The following is a 9,691-nucleotide window of genomic DNA, read 5'->3' as shown; positions in this document are numbered from 1 at the left end:
GAAGATGAGCAGGATGTAAATATTCAAAGACGTTAACTTACGAAACGTTTTCTTAAAGGAAATACTCGCTGTCTACATTTCAATGATGTTAGAACAGTTTACTTGATAGGATAAGATGAGGCACCTATAATATAGTCTGTTTTCACTTTAGACCAACTTTTCTAGCGTAGCCACTAGTTGTAGAGCACTAGACTGCCCCTGAGAGGTTCAAATCTTAGATCCGCAGGAAGAATGTAGCTGCGCACTGCTGACATTGGAATCAAATATTCTCCCACCTCGGTGGGCAGTGGGTGGATTGATGGGGTCACTTTCGCTCTTCTTTTAGCGGCATTGTTCTCACACAGAACACGTGTGACGCTTTTCCAAATCTTACAAATGAATAAAGAAAACGGTTTTAATTGTTTACCAACTATACATAAGTTACTTAGGTAAAAGCTTGCATCGAACAAACCATGACAGTGTGGGTGAAACTAAAAGCTTAACCGTAAGACTCCAGTTAATTTTGTGTGACCTGAAAAAAGTCTGAGGGTTAGTCAGAAAACTTGATGCCATCTTAAAAATGGTTGGGAACATCTTTAAAATTACCTGATTTATGGAAATGCTGTTTACAGTGCAGCAATAGTGTCAGGACAATTTGATTGACCCACTTGTCAAGCATTATTTTGCGACATGCAGGCCTACTCAAAAGGCGCCTCCCAATAGAAGGTTTCTATAAAGAAGGTTTCGTATTGATAACCTCAACAATATCGTGTCTGCCTCACTTTTTAATGCCAGCTTAGTAAAATCTTTGAGAAAACTCTCCAAGCATTGCTGCATTCCGATTCGTAGACTTCAATTTTCTTCACATTGTCTACCAAGCACGTCCTAGTGGTGCGTCTAGCCTCGTGGACTCTAAAGTCACCGCCCTTATAGTCACCATGACGTTCTGCTCGTACAAATCCTAAGAACTCTTTTATACTAATATAAGAGGAAACCCAGAGACGGAATTGGTGACAGCGATGAGCTAACACGTTCCAAATAAACGAACAATTCTGGTTCATTTGACTGTATATTCCACCTAATCATCACAGAGGTAAGGTACTTGTCGAAGCAATTTATTAAGAAAGAAATGAAACGACAGTGGCATTTGAAATGCACTTAAGCTGTGAGTCCTGCCCTAAGGGGGCTTTAGGAGTGAAGGGATAGATACGGAAGTACACTTATTCAAAATCAACTTATTGAAACCGTCAACCATGTCGTAGCCTGAAGACATGCCCCCTTCTTTAAGTCGCATTTGGACAATCGCTTTTGCATAGAGTAGTACATGGTAGAAGCTCGATATAAAACACAGTTAGGCAGTCTGGAATACTTCCCAAAGTGGTTACTCCCCACCGCGGATCATCCAAGAGGAAATAAAATATCATAAGTTCCAAGTGGTTTAAATCAGTATTGCGCCTTGCAAGCTGTCAATCATGGTTGTGTCACTAGTTGAGTTGTAAGCATTACGAAGGGAAATTTCTTGCAAAAAGCTTCATGACATTCGAAGCTTTTGCCGAAGTCTCAAAAAGCCAGTGGTATGAAGGATCACACTGCCTACTGACGTATGGAAGGGTTGGATGGTGCACAGCGTAGCCCAAAGCCACTGAAACACAATCCGTAGAATTAAAGTACCTTAACGTTACCTTCTGCAACGACTGTCCAGCCATGAATTTCAAATTCCTGTCCTTAAAACTCACAAGTCTAATAATTAAAAGCAAGGCAACATTTGAAATAATTTACAATAAAATGGAAAATGAGTAAAATGTGTTAATGTCACCCAGTTACTGAGAACGATTTGACCTTTTGCGGAACTGACCACTGATTTGACACTGATCCCATTTTATCTTTTGGCAAAGGCTAGTGGCTTATTTTGTACTAAAGGCAGTAATCCAATGTGATATAAGCAAAGGTTGATGGGTGAATCGCTGCAACGGGTGTGTCAAGGCGAAGTGAAAGACATCTGGCTCAGTTGATGTGTTGGTTCCCACTTATTTGAGTCTTTTTAGAGGCTTAAAGCATTTTACTCATAAGCGTTTAATTTCTTTTACTATCTTTGGAAAACGTGGGGTTTAAGATTCCTTATAGTTAAAGGGTGGCGATTTTGATGACTGCAAAAGGCACCTATTGGTTCCAGCCTAGCACAAATGCAACATTTGATTGACCTTGACCTCCTAGTGGCTCTTTGCACAGTTAACGTCCGGCTACACGTGATGGTGACTAAGTAGGGGCACTGGGGTAGAGCTCGACGTTCTCGAATGTTCGACTATCTTCTTGCAAATTATTAAAGGATAGTTTACTAGGTTAGAGAACACATACATTAGATTTTTCCCTCAATCACCTCTGCCGCAGCTCCAACATTAATAGCTCCCATTAAATTTAGATGTTTAAGTGTTTTATGCTTCCAAGAATTTGGGAAAATTGTCCATGTTGATTACCAATGAGGTAACTTACAAGATTCTTACCTCGCTTGCTTGCGCTAAGTTCAACTTGTGCCAATCCCTTCCTCTAGGGCTGGCTGAACGAGAATATTCGCAAGTCCATCATCCGAAGGACGGACGGGACTGTGTATGAAGAGGCTCTCGCATCACAAATAGACCACTGTGACCTCGATGAATGCTAACTTTTCACGTGTAGATATGGCTGTCTCAAAAATGCCACCCTTCAATCACCCACTGATCTTGCCTATGAATTTAATTGTCATGAATACTGCTGTGTACCAGATAAATCCTGAGGAGAAGAAGAGAGATTACTAAATCGTTTGCGAATAATGAATCCACCGCATCAGTTATTTTTGCAACTGGAAAGCTGAATAATGCGACCTTGTTCCATATGCAATTTCGAAATTAGTAATCTGCAGACGGTTGGACAAAGGGATGGTCGGACAGATGGGTTGTGGAACATACTACTAAATTCGGAGTGAGTGAGTGGATTAAGGAAGCTGAGATTTATAAATTGGTGAATAAGTAGACTGCTAGAGAAATTCAGAGCAGTTGATTTCGTTAAGTGTAAATAATGCCTGAGTGTATCCACGATTGTTGACACAGTTAACAATTAAACAATTTATTGCCTTGATTTCTGGTACTTGAATGAACAAATGATTTAGTAAAATGATAGCGCGGATTTTTAGCCTCAGAAGACGTTCCTGCTTTTATTCTCCAGATATTTTCTTTCTTACACCTGTCTCCCAACCGCTTTGTGAGGTGTTTGGAATCTTGCGCGCGCCTTCACTTTCCCATGATTGGCCAGTGTCAAGCACAGAGTTACTTTATATATCCTTGCAATTACCATGACATCAAGGCTGGTCACAACACCTTAGACAAGTGGAAATAAGACCACCTACTCTCCCCGGCACCCAGTCAGCAGACGCGGTGTTCCCAATCCCCGTTGCATTTACTGCTAGGCAATTCGACTGGATCCGAGCTCACACGCACATCCGGACTGGATGGATGCCTCTGAAGTGGATTCATTTGGTTATTCGTTAGTAGAAGGACGTGGACGAATGGGTGAATAGAGCGATTAACTCTAAGACACTAATGCAAATTCCCAGTTCCTCATCCAGTCCGCCGCTGGCCAGAAACTTGGTACTCCTACTTTTCGAGCATTGAATGGAAAACACTAATGGCAAGTTACGTGGATCCTGACAAATTTGTGCACTCGAAATGAACCCTTAGAGGCCTTTAAAACGTCAAGTTGGCCTTCATTACGAAGAATAGCTACCAATAGCTGTACAAGATCACATTTTTGCGGATGTGAAGGAGACTTGAAATGGCTGTCTGATAGCAACTGCTCATTGAATGTGAGGTGAACAACACGGTCCAAAGCCACTGACGCACAATCTGTAGGATTAAAGTACTTGCAAAATTAATCAAATCATTGAATTACTTAATAGTCTAAATCCCCCCTAGAGCCTCCTGCTCGGCAATATTCTTGGTCTGTGTTCTACCCCAGTCATTACATCGTAGTCGGTGATTTAAAACTACCTGAGAATCAGGTAATGTAGGCAGGGTATATTCAGGTGTGTAAGAAGGCATTTGATTCCCTCCTCACAAATTCCTCACGAAAACTCCTCCGTATACAGAAATTATTCCTATCTGTAAATTGTCTCGGACAAAAAAGGGTCTAAGACGAAGCCTAGTTTAGTGATGCAAAGATGACATATTCCACCTGTCTGCATAAATGGATGCGTTTCAGGCAACAGACCGTTAATTTTGGAGGATTTGGCGACTGAGACAGCCTTGTTCAGAGCCCAGGGGACATCGGAACCCGATCGTTCATGGGACTTGGCTGACCAGTATAGTCCTCCATTCATGTAGCGACCTCCAATTGCATCAACTCAGCCTACACTGTCAAGATCAAAAGAGGAGGTAAACGGAAAACCAGTGAATTTTCTGAAAATATAACGCAAAGGAAAAGTGACCATTCATTGAAGTTTGTTGTGGCTATCTTCGTAAATCAGCAAGTTACTTAGTTTTTCCCCATCCTTGAGAAAAAAGAACAAGCCTTTGAGAAGCTGTCAGAATTAACCGAACCTGGGAATTACCAGCTTGCACAAAATAGTATTTGGATCAGATTTAAATTTTGGAGCCCAGATTTTTTGTTTTACTAATTCTGCGAATGTAGGCCCAAGGCGCTACATCCAAAAGGCCATCCATCCTGACCGTTAGGAGTGCTGAGGAGGGCTGTCTGTGAAGACTCCGAACAGGAGGCTGAAACACCACGGCTGCCTTTGTCAATAGTCGCAATATTGTGATCTGCAAGACAGCTATAAGAAAACCTAAAATGATCCCAAACTTGAACCATTTGAAACGGTCAACCGCAAAACCATCTACGGTGCTACATTTTCAGATCGAAGGGAGATATGACTCGAATACAAGGTGACTGAAAATATTCGTACGGATTTCAGAACGGGTTGCTGAAATGACCTCTTATAACATGTAGGTACTTGTAAAATTTGTTCCATTTTTACGTTGTTTTACGAAGCACTGATGTATTTCCATATGACAGTCCGCTCCGCATTTTTTAATATCCAATGCGTTCCTCTTATTAGGAATTCGTATAACCACGATGACAACTACATTTGATGGGTGTAGTTGCAGTCCCTTCACTTTGCAATTGAAGTTTGACTCACCTGTAAAGGCGCAATCATTCGGTGAAATGGGCTAGTAGGACAGACCTTCGAATAAGGGCTTGATGAACGTGATTCTGACGATTGACTGCTGAAACCTCGCGACGGTAAGCAAGAGAGAAGAGGTTCTCCGTTTCTGACAGAAATGAAGAAATGTGCGTAGCCATTCATTAGAATGACTTCAACTTGTAATAGGGTTTCATGTGAGAGATGAAAAAATGGATTTGCATCTTCGCAAACTGGAAAGGAAAAGTCGTGATGAAGCCACGCATGGAAGTTTGGGGTCGTGAGACCTTCATACCTTGCAATAACAGATGACAGGTAACGTCTAAGGCTGCAAATTCGAGGGAGGGTTACAACTCCCGATTTTAGTAAAAGGACCACTTAGATGCTCCATCGCTGTAACTTTGCCGGGTAGACCAGCTTCTGAGCCATGCCTGTGGCTCCCATGTTTTCTGTAGATCAAGAATACCTATTCTGTCCTAGTATTAACTCTTCTTTCGGCTCTGGGGCGCTGGACCCATTTTCGATAGATCCATAACTCGTAATTCTGCAAGTTATGATACCAAACTTCCTGACCTGAGCATCGGATGCCAAAACTTGAGGAATGGAATAATGATACAAAGTTTGCATTCATTTGTGTCCAAAATAACATTTTTGTTTTTGCATGGGAAGTACGCGGTGCAAGTGTAAAACGACTCAAGCCTTTTAATTTTAATAAAAACGTGCACCTTTGAGTTAATAATAAACGCTTTCATATTTTTGGCACGTTGTCCGCGTTTTGCTCTCGCCTTTGAAAAATGAAATACAAAAAGTAAGTCGACGAATACTTTTGAAATAGAGGGGACAACGTCGCCTAGAGGAGCGCATTCAAACGCCATTATATTTGATCCTAAAGTAAACACTTTTGGTTAATTTTAATTGATATAAATATTTAAATTGGAAAATTAAATTAGCAAGGCAATTCAAATGAGTTTCGAATGATAAAATGGTGGTTTTAATTCCGACGTTTCCTTCGAATGCGAAGCAGCAAATGGATCTATTGTCTTCTTTCTTAAGGCAAAAATAATGAACCTCACATTGTCATAACTAATCGCATAAAATTGAGGAACAATAATTGTAACACCCTGGTTATAGTGCCCAATCAGATACAGCACTTGGGTAGAACACGCCCGAAGGCCAGACCGCCTGGCAGACGTGCATTGACGGCGCCTTTAAGTGGCCCTCAACCAAAACAGATAGTTTAGCAAACAATTAAAGCGTTACAAAGACATTTGCATTATTCTTATACTAATAAGCAAACTTTTTACAAATAATGATGCTTAGGATATTTATCTGAGGAATATTTTTTATTATTACGCAAGTTCAATTTGTGAAATTGTCACTTTTGCATCCGAAAAAAGGTCAGGTCAGCTTTCCTGTCACTTGCGCTGGCTCTCCAGTCTCCACGACTCCGACCACCGTATTGCTGTCAGGGCGTTCCATTCTTGCCATTTCTGCCAATAACCAACCAACTTCTTCAGCACATCTGCAGTTCAATCCTCCCTAGATCCATGCTTTATAATGTCTTCATGAAGTCATCAGGAGGCCGGATTGATGACAGCGGATTATCAGCCTGGTCGAAATCCTGATTTGTCAAGACACTAAACCTATTCGACGCAAAAGTGTGCCTGCTGACGGGCGGATGTGTGGAGAGTCTGAACAGAAGAATGAGGAATACTAGGTCCATTTTTAGCAATCGATCAAGTATCTCATCCTAAATGAGAATGTCAACCTCAGGTCGACAGTTATAACTATGGTGTACTAGCAATTTGGAGGTGAGCACAGAGGCCATGCAGAGCTCAACCGGAGTAATCAAACAATGAGGCCTCGAGTACCGAGGTCTCGAATGTGAACAACGAATCGCCCTCCACGAGACGGTAGCGACGACAGTGTCACTAATACTTGTGGTGGGTAGGCAGATGAGGTTAATGGATGTGTAGGGGGGCGGTGTAGGTGATGACTGTGCTTTGGTGGTCATTTAGAGCCCTGAATACAGTGACTGCCTGGCAGGGCTGAGGATATGTCTAACCCGCTTGAGTAATCCTGCTGCCCTCTTCTCACAATCGTTCCGTCTCCACTTATGCTGAGGTGGTGAAATGACAACCACAGGTAAAAAGTAGAGTTTCGTGTCCATTAAAATATAACTTTCTTTCGTTTTAAGCAATCCACTAAGACGTATTTCTTATTTAATAGGACCCTACAGCAAACTGGAGCATTACCGTTGACCTTAAAGGATATCGACACCTCGAAAAACTCCCCCATTTATGGTGAATCATCATCGTTTTTCTTTGTAATTAAGAGAGTAAGTTATTATTTTAAACAAGGCTAGCAACTAAGTCGAAGTCATGTTTGTTCACTTGTTCGAAGAAGTGTGGTGCTTTGATGGTTTGTTTAACTCTCGGTTTTGGCAACGTCCACTTAGCCGCCCGCCCTCCAATCCATGTCAGCAGCCCCAAGCCTGTGCGGCATGTCTTCTCCCGTCTTTAGAGAAATCTCGGGGAGCCACAATAAGTCGAGATCTTTCATATTTTGTTCCACTTTTTTCCCGTTTGATATTAATGTTGCTGACTTTCAGTCCAATTTTTTTCTCAAAATTTTTGTAGACCGCCTAGTTTCAACGAAGTATCCTAACAAAATTCTTTTATATATTATTTTGATTAAATAGGTGGGTTTTGTTAAAACTCACAAATAACAAAATACAAACCACACATATAAGTAGATTCGAATATTCGTAATGGAATCTTCACAGAAGAACAATTAAAAGATTGTAATCCTAAAACGTTTTTTCTCATGACGATGATAATGATTGACCCTAAACCCAGAGGAGGCAAACTGAATATTTCTCCCCTTCGGTGTCAAAAGGGGCAGAGACACCCAAAATGAAGAGTGAGTGCTGGAATTCCCATTTCCATTACAAAAAAATGGTTTTAATGAGTTAACTTTTCATTTCTAAAGTAACGAAAGATTTCCCGTTCAGAATGCCTTAGCATAATGTTTAGGTCCAGCTTAATTTCACTTTGTCCCTCAGTTAATTGTTCAGAGGTCGTCAATTTGCTTCACTTGTTTTTTTTATTCGGCCCTCTGTAGTGGGTGCTATTCTTCTGCGGTAATGAAACGAAGCAATAAAGCGACGATGCCAAGATTATTTTCGTCCTTTGAAGAGAGTTTATTTCCCAACATTACCGACAGGGCGGTCTCTGAAGACGTAATAAGGTGTGTCAGGGTGAAAGAAGGTGTATTACCGCCTGTACGGACGAGTGAGAAGACCGCAGATAAAAGTAAATCCTTTGACAAAACGGTTTGCAATTAACAGAATTGTAAAATATCCCATTCTTCAAAAAATTAACTTTTCGAGTCATGTTTTAAACTACTCTCCCACATTTTGCAAAAAAAATAGAAAGGCCTTAAGCCAGGCTTGCTTAGGATTATTTTGGAGCCGACTTAATACCTTGAGTCGTCTGTCAATCAAAATTTCCTAAAAAAATCTGAAAGCAGACGGTGAACCAAAAAACGCATATTCTGTCGAAAATATGCAGTCTGTAAAGTCTTGTCAATTTTTTTGTCATAGTCACTCTTCTCTTGGCTGGCAATGACAGCAACAGTTGTCTCCATGATTCGCATAAAAATGGAATGCCAAAAAAATAGGATGAAAGCACAGCTCTCATCAATCTTGACACCTCCTTGACCGACGTGTTCATGCTGAAGTTGGTAATTTTACGCATTTTCTACCTGCAAAGTGCGGTGGCTTTACAGCTGCACTAAGAGGTAACTTATGTGCACCATAAATTTAGTGACTTTAAGAAGACGACTGATCCTTGTGGAATGAAGGTCACCACGCCTCGAATGTAATCTTTGAGGTCAAATCGTCTCTCTAGGCTGATCTGTTTTTATAACAGCCAGTTTTTTGGCGTCCCGTACTCACTGATTATTTTTCGATGTAGAAAGGGGTTGAGTACGTCCTCAAGCCTTAAAAATATCGCCCTATTTTGATTTCCGGCAGGACTCAGTTCTGGGTTTATTTCCTCAACAATCCAGAAAGTATCGGAAACCGCAATCTGGTTCGGTTTTCCTGATTGGCCAATGATGCACCCAGTGGGAATTTCAGTGTTCTAGTAATCACATCGAGGCGAAGGTCACTCAAAATGCGGCATCTTCGTGCCTCCGATTGTCAGCCTGCAGTCACGGCCGCACACAATGTAGCCTGCAGTTTAAGCATTCAGGTCACTGATACAGACGTCTCCAAAGAAGTCTTTTTCTCATGGATCACTCTGGATGGGACCTCGACTAGTTTGTGACAATGAGGGAGGCATTTAAGCTAGACCAAAACTTTACTGAGGCCGAACTATCATCTCATGCTAAGGCAGCCTACTTCTCCCTGTCATCGGTGCAGGACTGCCAACTTCGAAGGTATTCTTTTGGAATCCAAAAAGACGGAAATTATTCAGAAGGAATTCTAGATTGTCAGGCAGGTGTTGCCGTGACCTTTACTTAGTGCAGTGGGTAGTG

This window comes from Echinococcus granulosus (genome assembly GCF_000524195.1).
Source record: "Echinococcus granulosus chromosome Unknown EG_S00018, whole genome shotgun sequence".
NCBI lineage: Eukaryota > Metazoa > Platyhelminthes > Cestoda > Cyclophyllidea > Taeniidae > Echinococcus > Echinococcus granulosus.
This window is presented reverse-complemented; position numbering follows the sequence as displayed.